General features: G+C 43.2%; 2 long non-coding RNA genes across 3 annotated transcripts in view; one reads left to right on the forward strand and one right to left on the reverse strand.

The window, feature by feature from the left end:
* Positions 1-986: 986 nt before the first annotated feature.
* LOC129782780 (uncharacterized) lies at positions 987-9,782 on the reverse strand. 2 transcript variants are annotated; one of them, XR_008744890.1, is made up of 4 exons: positions 9,272-9,782; positions 7,153-7,257; positions 6,556-6,886; positions 987-6,109 (listed from the first exon to the last, which is right to left on the reverse strand). It is a non-coding gene; the product is annotated as an uncharacterized LOC129782780 (long non-coding RNA). The 2 variants fall into 2 exon arrangements; XR_008744889.1 differs by lacking the exon at positions 987-6,109 and having other exon boundaries at positions 6,119-6,886.
* A 2,084-nt stretch (positions 9,783-11,866) lies between these two features.
* The window catches only part of LOC114013440 (uncharacterized), a 43,413-nt gene continuing 29,184 nt past the window's right edge, over positions 11,867-26,095 (forward strand). Inside the window, exons 1-2 of the long non-coding RNA XR_003556397.2 lie at positions 11,867-12,534; positions 14,424-14,568. This is a non-coding gene — a long non-coding RNA (uncharacterized LOC114013440). The remainder of the gene's footprint in view (positions 12,535-14,423; positions 14,569-26,095) is intronic.

The following is a 26,095-nucleotide window of genomic DNA, read 5'->3' on the forward strand; positions in this document are numbered from 1 at the left end:
GCTGCTGGCATGATGCCCAAGAGGGACAAGAGGAGTATTTCCTTCTGCAGGTTGTTGGTAGCCTCTGCAGACTGCAGATAAAGAAGCAAAGAAGAATGTTGCTGTCCTAGACATCAGAAAGGTTTCCCTCAGATCTGCCCTCTTTGTAAAAGCACGGTGCTGCCTTTGGTTTGCTAAATTGCAGGCACTAAAAAACCTGTATAGTAGGTTTGCAACATAGAACACTGAAAAAAAATATTATTTGAGCCAAAAGTCTAGTTGTCTCTGGTGTAACTCAGCTGAATTAAGTAGAGCTACATGGGGAGAGGGTGGAGACTGTGAATTTCATCAGTCTGAGAGACCTTTTTGAATTTCTCACATTTTCATCATAGAAAAAACGAACATCTGGATGTATTGTGCAAGGGCCACATTTTGCTTTCAGTTGTGTTGAGGCAAAAGCAGAGTTGTCCCAATGGGATAATTCAAGATTTACCCCAAGATAAACAAAAGCAGGATCTGTCACCATATTTTTGGCTTTACTGTTTTGTTCTCAAAGTTTAACCTGTTTATCTCCAGCTTGTACTAATTTTCGGAGTTTTCCTCTTCTTGAATGAGACACAGGAGCAGGAGGGAAAATCTAAGACGTCTCCAGTTTTTCATTTGAGTGAGTTTTTCCTAGATCTTAGCATTCTCCAAGAACCTCTGTCCTGTATCACTCTGAGCATCTTCTCTCCCTTTGACAACCTGTAAACTACTTCTGCCACCTTTTTCCCTCTCTACATTGCTTATGTTTCCTTAGTTTTCACTTCCAGCAAAGAAGAGTGAAGAACTGAGAGTTTTGTTGTTGTTTTTCTTTTCCCACTGGCTCCAAAGGCCTCAGCTATGAAAACAAAACAAGGCAGCTCACTCAGGGCCGTGCTGGGAATTGTGCTTTTCAACTGTCTGCACTGTATGCCTCTGACACTCTTCAAACTATGAAGTTTAGGGAACAGGAAGAGGCTGTCAAATGCAGCAGTCTTATGCTTTTGATTTATCTGTAATTTCTGTTCTTACTTTCTGACTGTACTTTCAATTCTGTCTTCCTTTGGCCACAGCCAAATCTGAAGCTGCAATTTTTTGAGTAATGAGTGATGTCAAATGCACTCACATGCAGGGCATGACTTTTGGAGATTTGCTCTGAACACCTGAAGAAGTTCAAGCTCCTTCAGCAGGGCAGCTCGAACACTTTGTGAAACCAGGGCTTCAGTGTAAGCATCCTAAAAGGAAGGCACTAAAAACCTCTATGTGCAGGTTTACATCTGAAGATGCTCAGCAGCTAAAGCCAGACTCACTTCGTCCTGGGTGCTGCATGTGGGTGCTGCCTTCTATGTTTTGCTGTGACACGTGGGGCTCAGGTTGTACTCGCTCTGCTTTTCCTTCTCGCGCAACTAACACAAATCCCCTAACACTTTTTTTCTGCTGCTTATATATAATGGCGAAGAAGGGGTATTTGCTGTAGAAGACCCTAGAAAAGTCTCACAAAGAACACAGATAGCAGCCTTTCCTACCTGCCTTTGCCATTTCTCCAGCTCCCTGTGCTGCCTTCCCAGGAGGCACCTGAGAGCTTGTAATGTATTGTGCTTGATGCCACTACAATTTCGAGATAATTGGCTTTGTTCCTGAGAATGAAATGTTCTTGCCCTGCTGGACATGAAAAAGCACCTCTGTGCAGACATTTCCTGATACTTCATTGTGCCAAAACTAGAACAATGAAGCAGGAGTTGATGCTCGAAGAGCCTTGGCATAAGGACAGGCTGATGCATGTAATGCATATCATTAAAAATAGTTAGCACAAAGAAATGGTTGTTATTTTGGTTAAATCAAGCTGGACTCAGTAGCTAATTAAGTACAGACTTTTTCCATGGTTATATGCAGTTTTCAAATTCCTATAACACAAACTGTTTTAGAGGATAAGTTAAATACAGAATGCATTGAGTTTGGTAGAGAAAGTTTAAAGGTCTGCATTTTCCCACCAAAGCTATTTGATATTAGCTACAGAGTGGGTGTGTGTGTGTGTGTAGGGGTTGTGACCTCTTTTATTTTTACAGCTATTGCCATGATTTCATAATACTGGCAGCAGTCACTTCAAGGAAGGGACTAGACTTTATTACTATAATTATATGCTAGTATGTGGGCATAAAACAGAAAAACTTTTCTATAGATAAATGCCAGTAGCAAAATCCTTTAGTCCAACAAATAGTCCTTTAGCAGTGTTATGAATATTATATTAACCTCAATAAAAGCTATGCTAGAAATGTCTACTGTACATGGCACAAGTTCTGTGTTCTTATAACAGCTTTGTTCTAAGATATGAGTATACTCAGCTCTAAGAGCATGCAGCGCCTTTTCTTTGCAGAGCACATCAGAGATGTTTGCTCATTAACTATAATGGCCCATTGTGCGAGTTAGTAACACCATTTTAAACGGTGGGGAAACTGAGGCAGGGAGGGTACAGTTGTATGCAGTGAATGCAGTGAATGCAATTTTGGGTGCCCCCACTGCAGTGCTGGGGTATGTCCAGATAGTGTGCTGCAGGCGTGGGGTGACACAAGGTGAGCCATGCGGCTCCAGCCAGGCCAACACCTGTGAGCACGCTTTGCTGTTTGAGTTTCTGGGGAGGCACAAAAGGGGAGGATGAATCCTGCAGGAGGGATGAGGCATGGAGCCCCATCCCTGTCACCCCCAGACAAATCACCTGGGCTGACAGGGCAGGGCACTGCCCTCAGATCCCACCCACGTGGGAGCTCCATCAACAAAGACGAGGGAGAGGATGAGGAACCAAACAAGACAAAAGAGTTTTGTCGAGGTCCATCGCTCCTCAACTCCTAAGGCCTTTCAGCCCAGCTATGAGAGCTGCAGTCACCAGCCTGCCAGTCGGCTGAGCCTGACGTGCCTGAAGCCTGGGCTTAGGGTGGTGCATGAGAATAAAATGCAGCCTAGGTGGTTAGCGCTCTGGGTTAGGAGATCAGCACCCAGGCAGGATGGCCCCTGCAGCACAAAAAGTTGGAAGCGGTGGGGGCAGCTGCTCTCCCAGTTTAAAAGGACTACAGGGTGGACATTTTTAGCTTAAGCAAGAGGTGACTTTGATTTTTCTCTAACTATAGCAGCTACATCACTTTCAGAAGTGATTTCAGACTCCACAGTTGTCCTCTTCTGAATCTGCACCGCTCTTCTGCAGAGCAGGGCTGATGGCCAGTGGGACAGGAGCCTCAGCAAGGAGCTGTTCCCCTTGGCAAAGCCTGAGCACAGCTCACTAGCAATTTAGCTAATACAATTAATTATATGTCTAATAAAAGGGATATAAACCAACAAACTATTCATATTGGGGTTTTTTTCACATTTATTTCCTCATCCCTGCTTTCAAGTAAGCTGATGGAGGGCTACAAAGTAGTATATCCACCTCTGCAGATATCCAGTGTTTTTCTCCATTGTCTTTTATTTCAATGCCCCCTTATATAAATAGCACATTACATTGGAAAAGTAGATTGATTCAACTTTGTCTCAGTTATGATGTTAGCATGGAACTAGTAAAATTACTTTTTTGAATATTTCACAATGTCTTTTTGAGTACTTTCCCCTATTTGTTAGTAATCTGATTTTGACAGGTAAAATTATTTTTAGGTAGTTGCCTGATAGTATATGGAAGTAATGTTGATGTACAGCTGAATAACAAGCAGTTATTATTAACCATTTGCTATCATCCCTATAAACCATGTAGTATCCAGTGTGTTCAGTGTTTCTGCTTGACTGAAACTTTTATAAAGAAAGAATGATGTATAACAAATATGATGCTTTTGAGGATGCATTTTCATTATAACTTTTTATTATAAGCCAGGAAACAGAGTTATGTTCAGAGATTTAAAAAATATGAAATGGTCATATGTAATGAATGATATGATTCTGCCACCCTAAATGGTACTCATTGTTTATAGCTATGCAAATATCCATAGAGCAAATCTAAATACATGTGGATATTGCGTATGTCTAATGACAAATACTTGCAACAACTCATACTTCAGAAAAAAAATGCACGTAAAATGTGAAAATATGCAGCAGTGTTCAGGGCTGCAATAATATAACTTTTTCAGTGTTTGAAGACCAGGAATCACTAATAATTCCAACAGCATGAACATACATTTTAGCTGCCTGTACTTAAAATAAAAGGTTGGGTGGAAAACAAGCATAACCACAGGGAACAGGGATGTTTGAAATGGCAAGTGAGATCTGAGAGTAAAATCAGAGACCCATCAAAGCAAGAGATGTCATCTCCCGACTGCTGACCAAGAATGACTGGTAGGTAGTTCAGACATGAATTCACAGTGCTTTGTATTTTATTTACTGTGGTATGAATAACAGTATGAAGCCCTTGTGCTTCTGAAATAAACCCACAACTTTGATAGGAAACTCTTCCACAGAGAGGCTGCAGCTCAAATGGGCATTTGAGCCAGGAGACAGCAGAGAGATGCCCCCAGGCTCCTCCATCCCTGCTGCAGCACCCTGTCAGAGGAGCAAAGCTGGCAAAGCTGGGAAGGTGTTTGTACTCTGCAATGTGTGCAGGTGTTGCCGCTTCTCAGCTGCCTTTGGACATCATCATAGCACTGAGGTTAGAAGCTGTGGCTGGCTTGTGGCTGCCATGACAGGGAGGTTTTATATCAACGTTTATGTATGTCAGAATTTTATGGTGATGACAGCGAAGCGGGCAGTGTGCACCATTGCCAATGACCTGCATTACCTCTTCTCTCTCAGACTGCGAACTAGTTTGGTTATAGGATTCCTTGCCTGACAATAAAATGCACTATTTCATCGTACAAATAGTGTGATGTGCAAGACAAGGTGGTAGATCTGAAAGGTTTATACCCAAAGGCCTGATTCTGCTGTGCTGATTTTCAGAAGACTGTTTTCAGTACAGTGGTTCTAGTATTGACAGGTATTGACAACCCTGTAATGATACTGAAACTTGAATCAAAAAATAATGCTACATGAAAAAATCAACCTGCTGCTTAAGTGCATGAGGATCATCAAAGCTGATCTGGCTTACTCCTGGCATCAGATATAATTTGGAGAAGCAGGTGGAGTGTGTAATCTGTGATTGAAAACAAGAAGGCAGGCAGTAAGGATACCTAAAGTGATGGCTAAACACAACGTTGCTCAACCCAGTGCTCAGGCAAGGTACTGAATTCTCCATCAACCCACCTAAAAAATATTTTTGTCATCACTTCCCTCAACTGGCACAGTCTTTTCCAGGTGCAATGTTCATCCTTGCAAGGATCAGTCTTAGGCCTTACTCAACTGTAACAGATCTTCACTTCTCGAGTAATAAAGCTTACCTTCAGTGCAGGCGTGCTTAGTAATTTAATTCACGTTTTTAAAGTGTTCTGTGATAATTTGATTTTAATAAAATAATATGCCTCCATTATAAAATGAACCTCTGTGGGAATTTACAACAAACCTGCTGCTGTAGAGTGGGAGCTTTATCAGAAGATCTGTTTAAGACAGTAGATAAGTCTCCTAAAATCTGTTTTGGAATCTGATAGGTCAGCGTTTTTTTGGCAGCCTGTGTTCCAGATGCTCGATTAGTAGGAATGAAGAGGCTGTGGAGATGGTGCTAGGAAATCTTGCCTAATCAGGATGATGAATCTTTGTTATGCTGGCAGATTGTGCATTCTTTCAGGCAAGCCAACCCAAACAAGCAATACCACCCTCCCCAAAATCTAGGACCACTGTGTGTTTAGGAAGGTCTTATGTTTCCCATATGTATCACTGGTTCATTTCTGCTACGAGCAGCTGTTGCTGGCTGTACATCTGGACTTTGGTTTTTGGAACCATGGAAAATAAACCAGTTTTGTCTTGAAGAGATACTGATCTGTGGAATGCACTAAAGCAAATCAGCCATGACTTTCCTATGAACTAATGGGACATGGTTTAGTGGTGGACTTGGCAGTGTTAGGTGAATGGTTGTACTCGATGATCTGAAAGGTCTTTTCCAACTTAAACGATTCTATGATTCAGCAAGATTAATGAGCAAAGACTGCCAGTGGTCTTCGAAATCACATCTGGGTTGCTGGTTTCAAATACTCAACATGAAACTTCACTAAGAAGAAAAAATATAAGATAATTTTATTGTATTGATGTTTTAATAATTAATTATTAATCTCAAACTTCCACCCAACTTGTCTGTCTCAGAGCACATAGACAAAAATAAAGAGAAACTGGTTTGGTCTCTCTTTTGATGAATGGGACCATAATAGGTTGGGGAGAAGACTACCAGGGCAGGATAGGACTGATCTGAGGATCTGTATAGCCACCCCACACTGCCTAATCCCTGGCTAGAAAATGAAAACATATTTGGTAGAAGGCAAGACCTCTAAGTATGGTCCTGAATAAGCAAACATTAAGCCTTCTGCTGCATAATCTTGAGATTATGAACCTACACTGTTCATTTTGTTCTGTTCTAAGAACAGGAAGGAATAACCCAAGTCAGAGACCCTGTTCAGCAGCTAAGACATCTAAGTCTGGCTGAGCAAAAAAGATACCCACCTCTGAATTTCTTTCACAGTATGCACAGAGCAGCAAAGAGCATGACTGGAAAGGACCAGCCTGCTGTATCGGCAAGGGGAACAAAAATGCTTTCTGTTTTCTGATGGAGGTACAGTGATTCAAGAATGGATGCAAGCTTCTTGTCTCAGTTGTCTTGGTTTGGTTTGGGTGTAGTACTCAACCAATGTGTGTGAAACCTTGGTGGGCCACAAACAACATACTGATACAGGCAGGAACCAAGCTCACACTGGTCCTCATGTGTGAGCTGGGCACTGGGGCTGCAGGAGGCGGTGGGTTCTGGGAGCAGCTGTGGGCAGGGAAGCAGGAGAACCTGCAGGGAAAACAAACCATATATCTCAAAATGTATCAAAATATATCAGAATCCTAGTGATATATCAATTCCCCCAGACAGTTTAGTTGTATTCCTAAAAATTGTCTTGAACCTGGCAGACTATTACTTGCTGATATAAATTTAATATTTTCCATCAGTTCATTACCATCGTTACCTGCTTTTTTTGTTTGTTTGTCCCTTTTTTCCTCCTAGATGGTTCATTTACTTTCCCCAGAAACAAACACACCATTATGTGAAAATACCACCTTTTGCAGGAGGTCAGCTTTGCTGCTCTGTTTCTGTGCTTCCAGTAAGCTTCAGTCTCCAGCTCTGGTGTTGCACTCAGGGACAAAGTCCTTTGTTTCCCAGTTCTGCAAGGAGATATTTGTGTGTGAGCTTTACAATTTAAGTTCAGGATTTATCAGGAAAAAAACATAAAATTGTGCAATACAATTTGTCAAATATCATACTTTGCAGAAACTGTTTATTACTTGTCTGGTTTTTAAGAAAGGGGGAATCCAACATACGTCACGTGGGCCACTTTCTGTTCAGATGCGCTGGATACCAAATGGGACCATTTACATTTGCAGCTGCTGGTAGATACGCTAAAATTAGACTAAATAAAAAATAGCAGCTGCATGGGTAGAAACAAACCAAAGCTGATTCACAGACGAGAAGCAGCTTGGGGAACTCAGGCATCACAGCTAGCTTTGACACAAGGGCTGGTCTAGTGTAAGAGTCCCATGCCTACAAAGGCACAATAGACCATAATGGTAAGCCAAAACTATGTTCTGCTCAACCTTCTTTCTGGGGAAATCCTTTCATCACTCTGGACCCTTTTCTTTTTTTTTTTTCTTTTTTTTTTTTTTTTTCACATATGTTACAATGTCTCATTATGTAGGAACACACTTCCCTTTAACATGTCTGTCTTCTTCTATCCCCTCAACCTCCCCCACAAACTTTCCTTGGACAACCACACTCATTGTGGCCAATGCCAAGAAAAGCCCACTCTCCAGTTGTGTCCAGTCCCATACTCCCTGCTAACTCCATGCCAAGACATTGACAGAGTGCAGGACCTTTCTCTGCAGCCGTGTCACGGGCTATTTCTTTAATAGGATTCCCTTTCAAAATGCTAGTGCAGTGGAACTTCATGACCTCTTCCACCAGCAGCTCCATCTCGCGTTGCCCCATGCATTATATTCAGATGAAAGGATATATTGTGGGTTTTAAGGCACAGCCTGTGTTACGGGGAGAGGGCGCAGAAGGGGCAGACTGCACAGTCCACACTCTCTGAACAGTCAAGCTGGACTTCTCTGGGGCAGAAAACATCAAAAATTCCATCAGGTTTTCATAGAAAATCTCAGCAAAATTCCTTCCAGAAGCACTTAATTAAGAATATGCACTCCTGTTATGAAGGCTTGTGGCTGGGACCATCCTGTTCATGGCAATCCAAGACAATATGGGAGGCGCAGGATTTCTGGTCGGTGTGTTGTAAAGATCCCTGCCCCTGTCAGCACAGAGCCAGTGAAGGCTTATGGTCCTCCTGTCAGGCTCCGCATTCCCCATTACCCTTGTCTCCATGCAGGTTTGTTAGCTCAGACTCCTCACCAGCACGGTGCTCCGGGCCCCGGGGTCAGGCCATATGCCCCTCAGCACTCCTGAAGCGCACAGCAGATCTTTTACCCCCAGGCAGCAGAGGGGACATGGCACCACCAGCAGCCTGGTGCCAAGTTTCCACGCAGCTTTGCTTCCGCACTTGTGCAAAGCAGAAGAGAGGCTTCACCGCCTTGCGAGGGTTCAGCTACCTTCTCCACAGCTCTTCTCTGCCTCCACTCCCAGGCCCCTCCAGGACGTTGCCTGGCAGCCACCATCCCTGCCAGCCTGCTGCAGCAGCAGCCTCTGGTCGTTCGCCTGTGCCGGACTCTGCCAGATCCAAGCACTTCTGCACCAACCTGCAGTCTTGGTCTTGGACCGCAAGGGTCAACAAGTGAGGCAAAGGTTTTGCTCTGGCAAAAGTTAACTTGCACTCAACCTAAAACATCTTCTCTGAGCAGGTCCGTGGGTTGCTGAGGAGGAGCAAGAGAGAAGCGTGCCCCTGTGGCACCCCCTGACACCCACTCCCTGCCCCGTGGGCGACTGCCAGCAGAGCCCTGACACCCCCCCTGCCCCAGGGGTGACTGCCAGCAGAGCCCTGCGGCTGCCTCTGCAGCTCTGCTGGGGTCCAGCACAGCCCTGGAGCCTTTGGGGACAGATGGGGGCTTCTCCAGGTGAAAGACCCACCACCACCTGCACAGCTGAGGCAGCAGCACTCGTACCCAGTCCGAATCCCTCCTTCATCCTGAAAAGCCTTATTTAAGCCTCGTCTCCTGATCAGTACCGACTCACCCTTCCTCTTCTATAAAATTCTTGGACTTAATTTTGTTTTCAGCTCTTGGATCCAGCTTTCAGCCAGAAGGTGGGACAATGCCTTCCCGCTCTCCACGCTTTGGTGCTCGGAGCATTCCCTGGGAAAACAGGAAACAGACAGTAAGCCTCCTTGGGCTGAAGATGGAACTGAACCTGTGTCTCTTATTGGGGGGCTATTAAGTTAGGGAAGGAGCAGCTGCTGGCTGCACACAGAAGGGACTGCATGACGCGCCTCAGAGATGGACACCTGAGGGAGCAGCACTTGATACACACTGGAAATGCCTCGCCAAACAACAGAGGCAGCTGTCTTTAAGAACAGGGACTTTTTGGATGGCAATTTTGTTCTAAGCCATTGCAATTCCACTTCAGACTTCCTTTAGGCAGTCTTCCTCCACTTACCAAGGCTTAAGCATCCTCTTTAATGGTAGATGACCTTGGATGCCACAGCAGCAGGCAGAGAGGGGGTCTGAAAGCTCTCACCCTGGGGCCAGTTGTGAACCATGCTGCAAACCCGTTTGGTAGCCTTCCCATGAATGGGGCCTTTGTTAATGACTGATGAGTAGGATGTTCAGAGAACTTGGGAAAGTACGCTTGGCAAGTAAACTCACCTAACTAATAATAAAAATGGTCTTCAAATTTGCCAGGTTTCTTTCCCTGAGGCAAATACAATTAAAGTCAATGAATTGTTTAATGTGAGGAAATAAGAAGAGAGGGAGGGGGAAAAAGCATACTGTTCCCTGATGCTGTTTTAGAATTTCTCTTGTGTAGATCCTCCTCTGGATTGATGTTAAAAGCCTTTGCTGTGCATCCTGCAGAGAAATCAAGAAGCATAACGAAGATATGTGAGTCTGTTGAGAGCTATATCTTACCTTAGCATGGGGATGGATTCTCTGATCTAAGGCATTTTTCATCTCTAGCTGGGATGATCCTCTATCTGTCAGGCACATATTTGATTTTGGATGTTTTAACAAGCAAGAATGCTTTCATGGGAGCACTCCCAAAGTCATGGAGAGCTGTTTCAAATATGCTGGCAAACTGCAATCCTCCTCCACAAGAGGCCCAGAGCAGGCGTTAATTATGGGATGGGTGTAGCACATACCTGCCTCTGGTGGGAAAGAACCCAGCCTGAGAACTGCATATCTGCAGATCAGACCAATGCACTTTCCTCGGTGTAGAATCAAGAAGCAGAAAATATTTTTAACACTTGGGAAGAAACATAATCCCTGCAAATAAGGCATGAACTTGATTTACAAGCTGTCCTTCTTCCTACCTGGACAACATCTCCACTGTTTTTCAATCAGTTTTCACTGTCACCTCTCATTTTAAGGCACAGCAGCCCTTGGCAATTTTAAGAGGCAGACATATACAAAAAGCTTGCAGATTAAAGCAAGTACTAAATTTTTCAGATAAATATGGCACTATTCCTGTGCTCCGGGGAGACTTCTTTAATTCTTTGAGTTCTGAATCTTAACTGACTCCTTACATAACTTGCTACAGATTTTGTGTCTTCCTAGATAATGTATTGGTGAACTTGGCTTGAATGATAGAACAGATCTCTGGGCAGTAGTTTCTGTTACTCTGCAGTTCCTAGTTAACTACCAATGGACTTTGGTTTTTTTCTAGTAGCAAAGAAATAGATGAAGAAGCAAGATCGCTAGCTATGCCTCACCTGCACTTTTGTATTGTGGTAAAGGAATCACAAAGGCGAAATTTCCTTATTCTGTAAGCTGTTCATTGGGATTCAGGAATGTCCTGGTTAAACCACGACAGGGAACAATTGCCTTTTCTCCAAACCATAGGGGTGCACTATCATGCCAGATCATTACGATGTGAAGTAAGGACCACAACTTAATGCTGGAACAAGCCAGGGGCTGAGTTATGGCCTGGCAGTTCATCTGTTGCTACGTATGTCTGAGACCAAATATCTCAGGAACACTTTTGTCTGAGCAGTGCTAAAGGTCGAAGAGCACAATATGCGATGGCACACTGCATTGGCCAGAGCCTTGGTGTATGGCTGTCACACAGCTGAGCATGCCAAAAGCTACCATGGGTTTCCAGTCTCTTGGGTTAGCTTTATCAGAACATCACATTTTAAACCAAAGGAAGATGGTCTTTAAATGGGAAAACTCAGCCCTGCTGTGTGAGATGATAGATTAAAACACATCTCCACTCTTTGCAGAGGAAGTCAAGCCCCACTTCAGGTGAGGCAGTTTTCAGTGTCTTCCTGGGCTGCAGCAAAGTCCACACTGTCCTCTCCCAGTCCCTAGAAAATCCAGGTTTTCTCCATCATCTTAAAGGTTTGGGTGTGGCCCTACTGAAGCAAGGCCTCTGCTTTGCAGGTCCTCTCACAACCACTGTTCATGGTTTCTTTGCTCTGTCCCATTGTGCCTCCCAGGGCCACCCCAGCTACACATGCCCAGGAGCTGAGCAGGATTGCAACACCCCACACAAGCCCCGCTGTCAGCCCCACTTTCCTCCCAGGCATGGTGAACAAGGCAGATAGATAGCCTCTGTGCCATGTGGGAAGACATTGCATGTTGCAGGCAACAGCTTTACTTGCTCTGGGGTGGCCAAGCAGGAGTCTGAAGTCTGGGTGCTGAAGCTCCTGTGAAGCATGGGTCTCTGGTTCACTATCCCAAGGGAAAATTCAGCTGTGAGTGCAATGCAATGGCAAGCCTGGTCCAAAAGTCCCTCCTCTTCTCCCTCTCACTACATCGGAGGGATGGCTGGTGCCAGCAGTAACATCCCAGGAAAGCCACAGCTGGTGCCTCCATGCACGAGGCAGGCTGCAAGCCCCTCAGCTCTGTGATCACTGTCAATAATGCATTCACAGGAGAGGAAGGAAGAGCTGGGCAGCCAACAGCACTTTCAGGGCTGCTCAATGGCACCACTGTCTCTCTGCTCACTGATGAGGGCTGTGCGTGTGCAGGGGATCGTAGGCTCCTGGTGAAGATATGCCAGTAAGGCTGGCAGGCTGTGTCCTAAGCTCAAGGCGGGCCCAGCCTGGGTTGTCAGGTTTGCTTAGAACAAAGGAAATCACATTTCTTCCTGCCTTCCCTTCCTGCCCCGTATATAAATAGCCTCCTCTGTGGCTTAATGAAGAGGTCCAGATAGCACACAGCCCCCAGCTGTGCTGCCTGGGGAAGAGTGCAAGGAAATACTGAGTCTCACATGGCAGGAGTAGCTCACAGACCTGTTGGAGCTTATGAAGAGCAGGACTCCTTTAACCACCGTTTCTCAAGGTAAACTGCATACTTTCCTCTGGCTTCACTGTTTTTCTCCCCCCTTTTTTCCTCCCATTTAATGTGACTAGTGCAGCTCTGGTCTTAGGTCCTGTGCAAGGCTTCCCATGCTCAGGGACTCCATTTGCACACAGGAGATACCACCAGGTATTTTCCCTTCTCCTTTCAGACACTCTTTTTAGTGCATGTACTACCTGACCATCAGTTTGAGGCTAAATATTCAGCCCTCAAAATCTGTCAAAACCTCATTTCATGTGGATATGCCTTAACTCAGATATCAACTTCACCCCACTTCAGGGAGACTATTCACAAGGGTCAAGACATGGGAGATCCACCCTGATTCTTCTCCGTCCCTTTTCCATTCCCTTTTCCATTTTCCATTCCTTTTTCTGCTTCTGGTGCATGTATACATACAGTGTTCAGTTCATAGTGTAAAGCTAGTCCCTGTTTCTTTCCTTTTCTCTGTCTTCTAAATTTTTTTTTAGAAAGAGAGCAGGGAGGAAGTAAAGGGCTTACAAGGTCAGTGTTGGTGGTGGGTTGGGGGTGCCCTGAGCAGCAGCCATGGCTGTAGAGTTGCTGTGCAGATCTGAGTGAAGGTACCAAATCTTCCTCCAGGCCTCTTAATTAGCTACATCTTTAATCACCCCTTCCATGTGGGTGATTAAAGGTAAAAGATGAAAGTACAACAACATAATTTTACTGCTTTGTGATGTCTTCTGGCCATGGAAAGAATCAGCAGCAAGGTGGGCTACTACAGAAATCTGTGAGTTAAAGACATTTAACTAGGAGTCTGGCCTTGGACAGCTTTTTGGGTTTGTTTGATTTTGATTTTTATTATTATTGTTATTATTTGGTAAGGAGAGATGGGATATGCAGTAAGTTTGATGTTGTTTCTTGGAAGCAGGTTCAATACTTGAGGACAGGACAGTTGTGGGTACCTTCCACTGGGGTCCAGCTCTTCTCTCTGCCTCCTATGGCCACGGCCCAGGAGCACGTGGGAATGGTGCAAAGGCAGGATGTGTGCAATGGGCAAGTTGGGGCATTGCTCAAAGGGGACAAAGCTAAGACACTTAACATGTGTCCTGGTTTTCATAAGTTTTAAGTTTTGCTGAGCTTAATACTGTGAAGTGTGCAATCTTGGCACTGTATTAATGCATATCTTTGCCAGTAAATTTCTTAGTGATTAAAAGCAGAAGCAATTTTCTTCTTAATATGCTTTTAGAGAGCTGTCATTATTCCCAGGTTGTGCAGGTGGTATGTTTTTGTGCCTAGTTGTAGGTAAAAGACCTGCTGAAATTCTGTGCACATCTTCCAGTTTTGCCTTCTACTTTGCAGGACTGAAACAAATAATTACAGAGCACCCATGCTGGCAGAGCAGAAACATTAGGTAGGGTTTTTAACCAAAACCCCTTGACAGCTCCATTCTTGCTGGTCACAGAATCTCTCATACAACGGCAAGACACACCTCTATCCCTTCCAGCAGTCCTACCCCTACCACATCTTGCAACATATATCCATTACCATAATTTTCATCTTAACCCCTCTGTCAGCCATTAACTCTCTAGAAGCCACAGCACACAGAGGACTGCTTGTGTGCTTTTGCTTACATGTGTATAAATGGAAGTTGGAAGGAAACACTCATTGTTTTCCTTGGCTGAGCTGAGCATTGAGCCAAATACTCTCCTCCTGCATCTCCAGCCAAGTTTTACCAGCCATATCCATGGTACACCTACTCTCCCCTCACCAAAGGCCAGCATACCTTCCTCCTCATGCCAGTGCAGCACCCCCCATCCCCCTCACCGGTTCCCCATTACCTGCAGGTGTTGTTTGTCCTACCTTCATATTTCCTGTGTGCCTAGAGTTGAAAATTGTATTATCTTAATTCACAGCTCCCAGGTTTTTGGAGATTGAGGTCTGTATTGTCATCAACCCTCCACCAAGATTCTGCCCCTCATGAAGATTGGGAAGAGGGACTTCCATACCAACCAGTTGTGTCTCTTCTCCAGACCCCAGTGTAGACACACCTGGGCAAGGGTAAGGGCTTCACCCTGGCTTTCCCTGCCAGAGTGCAACCCCCAGGAGGCTGGTGTGGGTTCAGGAGGGGACATGCAGGGCAGGCTCCTTGCTGTGACAGAGTTCCCACCAGTAGTCTGCAACTGTTGACAACTTGGTAATTCTGTGACCTATAAAACTGGCTGGTCCTGTTTGACTCTAAAACTTTGATCAAGAAATTCCTCTTGAGGCCTATGAAAACATAACAAACTCTACATTTAAAAGAGAGCTTGGCAGCCAAAATGATATAGTCCAAGAATCATCAAATTAACAAACGCAATGACGCAGCTCTGTTTTGTAAACACAGTGGATGCAGCTAAGCTCCCATGAAAAGCCACATGGCTGTGAAAACTGAAATGTTTATTCTTCCATTACATTCAAGAACACTCATAAAAATAAAATAAAGTAAATAGACTCTGAGTCTAGAGGATTCCCAAATATCAAGTAAGGGAGCAAGGCTGCAACAGGGAAAGAGAAAGAAATAGGGGCTGGTGATTTGAGCTGTTTTCATTTGTAACATGTATTTCCCCTTCTGCTGCTTGTCAGAACACCAAAACTGCACGTTTCAAGGAAGATATTTATGCTGGAAAACCTTAAGTGGCATGTCTAAAGAAAAAAATCTGCTGCCCATGGCAGTGCACATTTTCCTTAGTCATGCTGGCTGCAGGAGAGATGGTATGTGTTTTGGGGGAGATTTTCCTCCTTGCAGGCTGCCCTAATGACTCCTTGTGGTGTGTTTACTAGATAAATCACACACAGAAGTACTAAGGGGAGCGAGGACTTTCCCTTGCAGATATGCAGACACCTCTGCATGTGACTCTCAGTTAGCTAAACATGCCCAGGTATCAGGCTATACGAGGGCATATTCAGGTCCCTTCAGGCCACACCGGGCACAGCAGTAACCAGTACCTTCACCCTGTGTCTTCCGTTTTGAGAAGGAAGGAGAAGGAGAAGTACAGGTACACAGTTATGAGTAGCCTGAGCAGCAGCTCTGATGGCTTTACAGACTGCTTGTAGACTCTTACACTCTTAAATATTCAAACATCTTCCACGTTCTGCGCAAACCTCCTCCCATCAAATCTTTTCTTCTGTACTTTTTTTTCTCAAAAGCATTCTACTACCTTTCTCCACCCTTATTCTGCCTTTCTTGTTTTTAAAGTCCAGGACTTAAGGCTCTCTGTATAGTACTGGGGCATCTGTCCCTTCAGATGCTCCTTCATGCCCCTTCAGAAAGCTCCCTTCTCCTGGCAAGCCCTCCTGCCTTCTCATCCTCCATAATCCCTATTTTTCTCATGACCTGAATAATTATCTCTGTAATTTGTCTTGTCTTTTTTTTGACTTGTCTACCTTCCACGGCAAGCAGTTTAGGGCAGGGAACGGGGCTTGCTCTGTCTCTGGAAGTTTGCTACTATCTGTGTTCTCTTTAAACAACAATAAATCTTGAATCTGCCTCACTATGCCTTTGAGACTGCCTTCAAAGTTTTTTCGATCTGGGTCTGATGGAAAAACCCTCTGGCACATTTGGATTGCAGAACAGGTCTCCCAGAAGCCCTGTGGGACCTGCGCTGGTCTTTCCCTGGGAGCACAGCTCTTCCAGCCTGCACCAAGGCCCAGGAACATGGAGGGTTCTCGGGGTGCCCTGAGGGAGGGTTGTTTTCCCTGCTTAAAACCAGAATGAAAGAAAGGACAAAAATTGGGGAAAATATTACTATAAATGGAAAGAATCCCATTCCCTTCTGGCAGGGGTGTTTTGTGAGTCATGGTTATTTTCTTTTGAATACAGAGCTTCTCTGAGCTGATTAAGTGGAATTAACAACACGGTCGGGAATCCTCACAGTTCCCTGTTGCTCTGATCCCTGTGGCTCTTGTTTTACTTCTCCTGCCTTTGGGAACACTTGAGGAATTTATTAATGAGACCCAATTACAGAAAATTGTGGTATTATAATCAACATTCTGGCTAGCGCTGGAATGGCTCTTTTAACTCCTCAGGAAGTTAAAACAAACACCAGAACCCACCTTCCCAGGCATTTTTGCTCCCCAAAGCACCCAGAGTGAAAGCTGTCCTGAGAGGCAGCCAGTTATCCCCACAGGGACACTGCAGGTGCATTGCCAGTTCAGTGGAAGCTCTCAAGCAACAGCATGTCACAGGCTTCAGATGTTTCTCAACAGGCTTTAGGTGTTAGGGGAGGACACAGGCTGGACAAGGTTTCAATTAACTGTCCAGTTATCAGCCAGCAGTGCCTTTATTTGATAAAACAATTCATACTGTGTGCAAGGCAGGGACTCCTGGGGGTACTTGATACTAACTCTGAATGAGGGGTTGAGCTGAAAGGCACCCAGCAGGTCCTGGCACAACTTCTTGGGTTCAGAGGGGTTCCTTTGGCATTGACTTAATTTCAGCATTCTGGATGAAGATTCTAGCTCTTTCCACAGACAGTAAACCTCAAAAATGGTTTGGAAACTGCTGCTAGCAATACTGGGAGTCCCAGACTGGCAAAACTATTCTTCACTGGCAAAGCCACTTCCTTGGGTAACTTGAAGTTCTTCTGGAAAACTAAACCAAACCAATGGCTCCCACAAGCAACGGAGTTAGTGGGGGCTGGGTTTTGGTGTATAGGTCTATACTGCTGAATAAAGGGAGCCAGTAAACCATTCCTGGTCATGAGGACAAGTAAAGGAAAGTGACTCACTCTACATCGGTAGCTGCTTCTGGAGCAGAATTATCATGCCAGCATAGCATGGAGTCCCTAAGAAATAATTCTTATTAGTACTGTGTTACATTTTTTTTTAAACTGTTTAAAAATAAAGTCAGACTTTGTTGCAGCTCACATAAATGTGGGGGGTTTATAGTATAAAACTGAGTATATGTGGTGCATGCTCTAGGGTAGAGCATATAGACAGTGATGGTTCAATGCCTTTGGGAAAGCTAAAAGACGCATAGGCTGGGGGGAACCAAGTCTAGTGAGAAGAGTTCCTTCACGCTACCTATGGTAATCAAACTATTTCCCAAGTCAAGGCTGGGCATCGTGTCAGAGAAAGCTGGCTGGGGCCATGCAAAGCAAAGCTAACGGATGAACAAAGAATAAGCTGTGTGGATAAACAGGTATCAAGAGACTAAGCTCCCTTCATGGACCTCTTTTAGCAGTATGGATGCAGTGAGCATGTATCTCATGTAGCTTTCCAGATAGTTTGTGAAAGCTCACAGTTGAGGCGCCAAGAAACTTTTCCTGTTTCTACCCAAAGACCTCATTTCACAGAATTTGCAGGGCTTTCTGGATACATTCATTATTTTGTCAAGACTGGTCCAAAGCTTACTGAGATCAGACTGAAAGGCAACTTCACAGAAGTGTGTATATGCGGGTGTTATGAAAATAGATGTCTGCTTTTGCTGGGAAATGTGGCTAAATTCAGATCACGCCAACTCCACTTCTGTTTTTTACAGGAGCGCTATAATTTCTGAGCAATTCTGGCCCAGAAGAAAATGACATCAGTGTATCCTGTAGCTCACCTACAGGGAGAGTGCAAAGCTCAATACTGTAGGAATTCCTTGATGCCTACTGATCACCTGAGGCTGCACACTGGCTTGTGGTCTTGTACCACTCCAGAACTGGGGTAGTTATTCTGTAATTCAAAAGGGGAAATATTACCCTTTCTGGAAGTCATTGCCCATGTTATGGCATGTACCACAAATCGTCCCTCTCCCAAGCGCCCAGCCCAGTTCCAGGTAGGCCCATCAGTTTGGTGCTCCCTAGTACATACATGTAATTCTGCTTTCCTCAGTGAGAAGCTTCAGTCAGAAATGCAGCTCCAGTAAAGTCTGAAGCAGCTGGTGTAGTCCCAGAATATCACTCCTCAGTGACATCAAGCCTCTTGCAGGGTCTTATGAGGGAAGCTCCAGCATGGGCTCTGCTCTTGGGCAGCTCTGTAGCTGCTTGCCACTGAACCACTGCTGTCCTAGGGCAAGCAGGGGTGGGGCTGGGCTGGGCTGGGCTGGTGATGAGGAGCTGACATCTGTGGCCCTGCGCAGTCTGCACAGTTCACAAGGCTGCAGATACTCTCAGCTAGATGATACCCTTTGGGATTTATGGGATTATTAGCATTATTGAGAGTTATGTCTGTTCACAGGGGAGAATATACCCTTTAGACTGCATTACACATTGTGTGAGTCACCATGTTGAATAACATATGTTTCCTATATTTGGTAGATGACCCAATACATTGCACTTCCATCCAGAATCGTATTCCATATAAACACCACTAGCTTTATTTTTTCTACTGTAAAAGCCCAAAATGATAAACCTAGGTATACTGCAAATTGAATATGTTTGAACTTTTATTTTTCACATAATCAGTTACAGGACTTGTATCATTAAGCCAGATCAGCCAAATGCTTGCTGATGATATCTACATTATACCAAGTTTGTATGTCTTCTAACAGAAGACATGTTTACTTGACAGAGGAGGATTCCAGAGACTGACTAGAATAAAACAAATGAGGAGCATTTAACTTCAAGGATTTACATAATTTCACTGGAACCAATAAGACTGTTCAGGTGCTTATAGCTAAGCACATGCGCTTTTATTAGCAAGGTTTTCTAAACTATTGTTCTTGCAAGGAAGGAATAGTAATCCATCATCATCAAACGTAACACAGTACTAGGGTCTACTTTCATTAGAAAGAATGGCAAAAGTCCCGTTGATTTGAATGGAAGAAGGAGAAGTCTCTGACACTGAAATCGTAAGTTTGTGGAAGAAAAAGATGCAGCAAAAGCCCCTTATTACAAGTATTTATGATAATTGTGGAGCCTGGGAGCCTTTTGAGAGCAAATCCTCTGAGATGAAGTGGTGTGGACTGCTAAGCTAACTAGTGTGCCTGGCATGGGAGTTAGAGTGGTGGGTGGCTAGAGAGCTTCTCTGTGGCCTCCTATAAGCACAGAAATTGTGCAGAGAATGTTATGTTTTAAACCATAATGTTGGCTGCTGACAGCGAGCTTGTTTAATCTTGTAGATCTTCTTGATTAATGATGTAAAATTACTCTCTCTTATCTTTGAAGTTTGGCATAGCCCAGATACACAGGCATTGCAATCTGTCTTGCCTTGACAACATGTGAAACTCCGCTGCTATGACAGTGGTTTGCATTGGACTCACATCAGGGGCAGTAGGACAAGGGTGGCTTGGTTCTTCTGCAGGACACTGGCCTTCCAGCCTTGAGTCAGCCCAGGGCTCTTCAATGGGCTTGCTAAGTTGCAAATGAGCAGCCAATCTCATATCCAGCATCTCCTCCCCGCCTCTTTCCTCACTAGCAGAAAGACAGGATGAAAACAGGCCTACCCTAAATTAACCTGATGAAAGACCAGCCCTTTGAATTCAGCTTTGCCACAGTAGAAGACACTGGTTTAGAGCTTATTATTTAATTTTTCTCCAGTGTAATTATGACCATCAGAATCACTGAGGATGAGTACTTTCCATCAATACCAACACACCAACTTTGAATATGTGGGTACTGACTGCTAAAAGTTGAATTACCTCAAGTGGGTGGTTTCTGAGAAAGCATAAATTGCATTAAAACACGTTTCCACCTCTACATGTTTACTTCTTGACTTTCTGCTACAGTGAGATTAGTTTTATTTTGTTTTAGTTTTGCTACCCTAGTGTTTCTAGAGCAGTAGTTATCACCTTCCTTTTGGTAGGAAACTTCATTTTTTTTTTTCTGCTGCAGGCCTGAACCCCATTACAAATGTCACATAGATGACTGTTGTCAAACAGTTGGGTAAATTTGCCTTTCCTGTCCCTTTTCTCACACATCTTCAAGCAGTCAGCAGACCCCTTACTACAGACAGGCTTCCAGTTGAAAGTTAACTGGTTTAGTCAGTTCTGGAGTTTTGTGCCATGAAGAAATACTAGTGTGCAAAGCAATGTTTAAACCCAAACTACACCCTTTACTTTTATTGAAAAGCAAATAACTGATCGTTCTGTGAAGATGCAAAAAGCAGCATGACCAAATACGGGATAAATAAAAAAAGAGTAATCTGAGAATATGTGAATTTCAGAGAGGTTTCAGCTCAGGACATACTCCCCAAAGAGTATCACAGTTGCTTCGTGTCTGCAGGGGTTAAATTCACAAAGCTATTCATATGCATTGAAAATATTTTACATTTATAAATTTCTACGTCTTCTTTCACTATTAGATCCTCAAATTTGAAATTGATGTAAGACTTATTTCCTAATTAGGAACACAGTAATTGTTGCCTTGGACTCCGTCTATGCCTTTGATCCAGATCTAGTAGAGATCAACAGCAGAGAAATCAGAAGGTACAAGAAACCCGATAGAAGAACATTATCTAACAACCTGCCACAAGTATATTTCCATTCCAAGTGTTGCCTCATTCCCTTTTGATTCAAAGTATAAATGTTTACACTGCTAATGTATTTACTCAGTAAGTTTTATGATCTATAATGGAATTGAGGGTATTCTCACTATCCAGAGGAGTGCCTTTAATGCTTTTGAATCCCTTAAGCTTTTGACTTCTGGGTTATCAAGTGGAGGCAACTTCTATTGTGTAAACAAATACCTTGGTTTACATTTATATCTTTTCACTTGAATTAAATTTTTCATTATTTCCAGTGCCATTTTTCTTTATTATAGTATTTTGTATGCCTTGCCTTTCCTGTGACAGAAAGACCAGAATAACAGCAATTTCTTTAGTGTCATTCTCATAGTTATACTTTTTAAGTCTAATTGCTAATGCACTGTACAAGTATTTTGAATGCTGACTACTGCGTTCTGAATAGGTACACTATGTCTCACTCAAGTGATACAAATGTGACACAGCAAACATTTCACAAAAATCTTTAGTGCTTTTCAAGGATCACACTAGCTCATTGCAAAGGTCTCTGATTTTAAAATATTTAAATCTATGAATTGTAATTAAAATTACTTTTTTTTGCTAATTACCAGCCAAATAATTTTATTTCTACACTCCTTCAGTATTCTTGGATGAATACTAGCTAGTCTTGATGACCTGTTTGTCATTGAGTTGCTAATTTGTTACATCTGCTCTTATTGCAGTGCCTGTTTTTTAGTTTTTTAGTAACTCTCCATCCTTAAAACTGAGATGTAGTGTGGGGCATGCAGGAAGAAATAAAAATTCTACCAGCCAAAGGTTAAAGATTTTAATTCCCCAAGTCTTGATATAGTTTTATTATTTTTTTTTACTAATTTTCTTATCATTCTGAAGTGTAGTTTCTCAATGCTAGTTTTGATCTGATCCCTCCCAGGTGCTGTGCAATTTATTTATGTGTTGGTCAATATTATCTTGGTAAGAGATATAGCTACTCCTTGAAAAAATTGCTGTGTATTACTTAGGCTTGCAAAGCTGATCACACAATAAAAGAAGGCCGTGCGCTCAGAGTACAATGGCAAGTTGCCAACTGTTTTAGTAATGGTTTATTTTTAGATGTTCTCTAACCTAGCACATGACTATTTAATAACTGTATGCGAGCAATAAAGAAATATGTGACATTTGTTGAGATTGATGGTCTTTCACAAGAGGACCTTCAAGTCTCAGCTGTCCAGTCGTAAAGGCTTAGGATTTTTTCACTTTTCTCACTTCAGAGTAATTCTTTCCTTGAACATTGGAGTCAGGTCGAACCAGGTTGTGTGATTTGCTAACTTTCCACAATGCAGTTTTGATGATCTAGAAGGCAGGCTCAGTTATCCTGAAAATAAAGGATCTCTTCTTGGAGAGAAAGAAAAAGAAGAATATAAACAACAAACTTTTCTACATTGTCTTGGCCCAGGATCCCTCCATGTGAGAAAGGCTAAATTACATCTGCATGTGTCTGCCTGAGATGTTACACTGCAATGTATGTACTTGAGAGACATGATCAGACATGACCAGAAGAGAAGCTGTTAAATCTAAAAACGTTTTGTGCAGATCCTGCCTCAAACATCTTAATCTGTTTGTTCATCTGATAATGGGAGAGGCTACACCATTAAGAGAAAAGAGGATTTTTACATACAAGCCTTGACTTGAACCCCAACAACTTTTTACCAACTTAGTGCAATATAAAACTTACTCCTAGCTTTCATGAGCATGAGATGTTTTGGAGTTCGCGGAAGACGTAGCATGTCAAGTCTGTCTTTCTCCTCCTTTCAAGCTCTTTTTTCCATAGAGGGGGATGGGCTTTTGACGAATGTTGTGAAAAGTTCCTTGGATGACCTTCAACAAGTCACTGTCACTGGGAAGAGCTGTCATTGACTCACTGAGCTATGGATTAGGAGCCAAATCCCCCCATCCCCACTTGCAAAATGGAAGATAAAATAGTCCTTTCCCTCTCCCACATTATTTCAGTTTGCTTTCCAGGTCAGGGACTGATTCCAAAGCAGATGCATTGACAGTGAAATTATGGTGTGGCTTTTTATTTTTTGGTAGAGCATAATATCTGAACTAAGTGCCATGGTATTACAGACAACTACGGTACCTCAGTACTTAAAATTCTGGGACACTAAGCATGGTTGTGGCAACACAGAGATAAATAAACCCTATGTTTTTGTAAAATTTCACACACTTTATTTTAAAGTAAACTGATCCTACTATAATGTAAGTTGTAGGACTAACACACTGTAGTATAGGAGTAATGCCATCTTGTTCTTTATTTTTTAACAGAATGTTTCATTTTTTAAAACACTGAGAAACAGATTAAATGATATACAGAATAAATATATCTGATTTCTTTGTGTGCCTGCTTTCGGTGGCTCTTATTGAGGTGGTACTTGGCAGTACTGAAGGTTTATTATGACTGGGTTTTGTGATAGCAATCATATCCCAGGTAAAAAACCTCAGACATGACTCAACAAAAGGAGAGATCTTTATATTCCTACAGACAATTTTATAAGTTGCATATTAATTGAAGTTGTGCACAAATATTCCTATGCTTACTGTCTTTCACTGCAAAGTACAAATTCTAACTACAAGTTCCTCCTGGTTTTGTCAATTGCTTGCATGAAATAAACTGTCGGAGTTTAGTTGCCAAGCAACTCAAAGGACTTCGGTTATAAAATTGTAATCATAATGTAGAAACATTATCCCCATTTTACAAATCAGGTAAAAAATTGAACAATAGACTATAAAAATGCAGAATATTTAATAAAGCAAATAACATAACTTTCGTTTCTGTGACAGCTTTTCATTATGTGCAGCTATGTCTGAACTTTTCAGAGCCTCTGTGCCATCTTGTGTTTGTCTTTCAATTGAAATGTCCTTTTCCAGGGTGTTTGATTAAGCACTCCAATGATCAGTGTTCGTATTTGCAGCATTCCCGTGCTGCATATTGTAAGTGAGCAGTTTGAACCATTTTTCATTTCCAGTTAATCATGGTCTGTGGAGGATGTTAGAATCCTATGTCTGGCTCAGGACTCTGGACTTAAAGTAATTTCAAGGCTTGGATTCAGTTTTGATGGAACCGTGTGATGGTGCAGCTCCAATAAGTGAGAAGATGGGGGTTGTCCTGCTCTCCTGAGACTGTTACTGTCTTGGTCACACCAAATCCAATTCAGGAAAAAAGAGCCATTCCAGCCTCAATCCAACAGAGCACTGAGAAGGAAGGGGATGGAGGCTTTCACGTGTGAAAGGAAGGATGAGAGACTGACACATTCAGAGCTGTGTCAAATAATAATTCACCATGACTAATCTGGCCTAATAACTGCTGTATGGTTTTTCTTGCCTACCGTTAGATGTTTATATTTTTATTTTGACACGTTTAGGCAGACCTTGACTTTTGTATATACTGAGAAGCTGGGGCTCTGGTTGGCTTTTCTGAGACTGTAGTTGCACCCTTGAGACATCTGCAGCATTTTTATTTGCTGTTTGGTTGGGTTTTTTTTTAAGTCACTGTGACTGAAGAATGTTCTTTAATTACTCAAAAGCACAACGGTGTTTAGATAAATTGGCCTCAGAGAGTGTTTCATCATAATGAAGGCATTCACATCTCTGTAGAGGATTATTTCCCTGTTTCTGCACCGCGCTCCATGTGTGTTGGCCTTCCTAGGTTATTTTACTTTTTGATTCTCAGTGTAGCTAACAGACATTCTGCTGCTGGAACAGAGGGAGGTTTTGCAGCGCAAACATCTGTGGGGATTTCCAGATGTAGGAAGAGTATGGAAGTGGGTGTTATCTCTCAGCGGGAAGGTAGGAATGTGGCTAGCAGCAGCAAATACTTGGACACAACACAGCATGTGAGTAAGAAGTATCTATACAGAGTCCTTTAGAACAAAATACAAAGAGGAAAGCAAGATAAAAAAAAATACCAACATTGAGGTTCTATTTCAGTAAAAGACAGTGGGATTTGACCTAGCTGATCATACCCACAATCCACCTACTTCTCTGTTCTGCCTTGGGTGTTTGTCTGCACCAGATGTGTCTATTTGTGTGCTTATGTCCTACAGAAGTCAATGAACCTGAAGCCAGTGACTAAAATTAAATACACGGTGAAAGTTTTTCTTCATTAAATCCCGCATGAGGGGTACTCCTAAGGGAGAGAGTATGAAAAAAAATAAATCTGCATGAAAGGGAAAAACGGTCATGGTTTTATTTTTGCATGCCCACTGTCCACAACCTGGCACTTCTCAAAGCACAAGCACAAGGAGGGACTTTCCCCAGGAACTTCCCACATCGACACAGCTGGGAAAGTTGGAGCCAGACAGGCGTTCATAGATGCCATGGAGATCTTGTAGGAATCAGTCTTTGTTAGCCAAGGGAATTAAAAACTAAAAATCAAAAAAGGGACTAACTAAAAGAAATTCTGCCTCCCTTCTAGCTTCTCTTGACTAACTCTGGTCACGCTTCTGCTGCTGCGTCTTAGACCACGTGGAGCATCAGCTGCCAATTTCAGCTACAGACAAGGAGCCTCCTTCCTACTCAACACACAGTGGGTATCAAAGGGAGTCTGGCTAAAAGCCTTTTGTCAAATAATTATGCTTAATATGTATTTTCTCTCAAGTTTCACTTGATGTGAAACTGGCTGAGAGATGTGTTTATATATTCACAGCACACATGAAAAGAGAACCAAACCACGGCAGAAACCGATAGCTGGGACAAAACATGTGCGAGGAACTTCTCGAAGCTGGGCTGAAGATCAGACAAGCTTATAAAAAGTGCAGGGAATGCTCATTATGGACTGAGTCAGCCCAGCAGCTGGGAGGCCCCTCCCTCCCCGCTTCAGTGGTTTTATTGTTGTCCCGAGCTGCTGGCAGGCACTCCCGAGAATTCCTCTTGGCCCTGCATCTGCCTCTCTGCTGGATGCAATCGAGCCTGGGCACTTGGCTCTTCTGTTGTCCCTGTAAGGTCGGTCTCACTTGATGTGACCTCTCCTGATGGGATGCAAAGTGCAAGGGAAGACACAAGTGCTGTGCAGCCCTGATCCACGCACCGTCCCTGGAAGATCATGGCTGAGCTAAAAGGAAAGAATCAACAAAAGCTACCAGAGTACTAGATGAACGCTGACTTG

This window comes from Falco peregrinus, chromosome Z (genome assembly GCF_023634155.1).
Source record: "Falco peregrinus isolate bFalPer1 chromosome Z, bFalPer1.pri, whole genome shotgun sequence".
NCBI classification, from domain to species: Eukaryota; Metazoa; Chordata; class Aves; order Falconiformes; family Falconidae; genus Falco; species Falco peregrinus.